The sequence below is a fragment of the Mastomys coucha genome, unplaced genomic scaffold (genome assembly GCF_008632895.1).
Source record: "Mastomys coucha isolate ucsf_1 unplaced genomic scaffold, UCSF_Mcou_1 pScaffold22, whole genome shotgun sequence".
Classification (NCBI taxonomy): domain Eukaryota; kingdom Metazoa; phylum Chordata; class Mammalia; order Rodentia; family Muridae; genus Mastomys; species Mastomys coucha.
In genome coordinates, this window is record NW_022196905.1 from 29,984,081 (window position 1) to 29,984,340 (window position 260).

The 260-nt window shown below is 55.0% G+C and overlaps 1 protein-coding gene across 1 annotated transcript in view; it reads right to left on the minus strand.

Annotated features, from left to right (window-relative positions):
• The window catches only part of Trmt44 (tRNA methyltransferase 44 homolog), a 17,891-nt gene that overhangs the window by 1,445 nt on the left and 16,186 nt on the right, over positions 1 to 260 (minus strand). The gene's annotated exons all lie outside the window — the stretch shown is intronic.

Below are 260 nucleotides of genomic sequence, written 5' to 3' on the forward strand. Positions count from 1 at the left end.
TGGAGCAGAGCAGCATCTGATGTGTTTGGTCCCCACCTGCTGAGTGTCTGCCCAGCACTTACTGGGTGCCGTGATACCATCCAACTGGAACACTGGGTCAGAGACTGCATGAGCGTCCTTGCTGACTAGTGATAAGCAGTAGAACTGCAGTTGTGAATCACAAGTCCTGCCACCCCAGACTGAGCCTTAGCCCGCTCGGAGGAGTAGGACTGCCAACACAGACACCATGTGTGAGGAAAGCTGACAGCTAGAGGATGGGC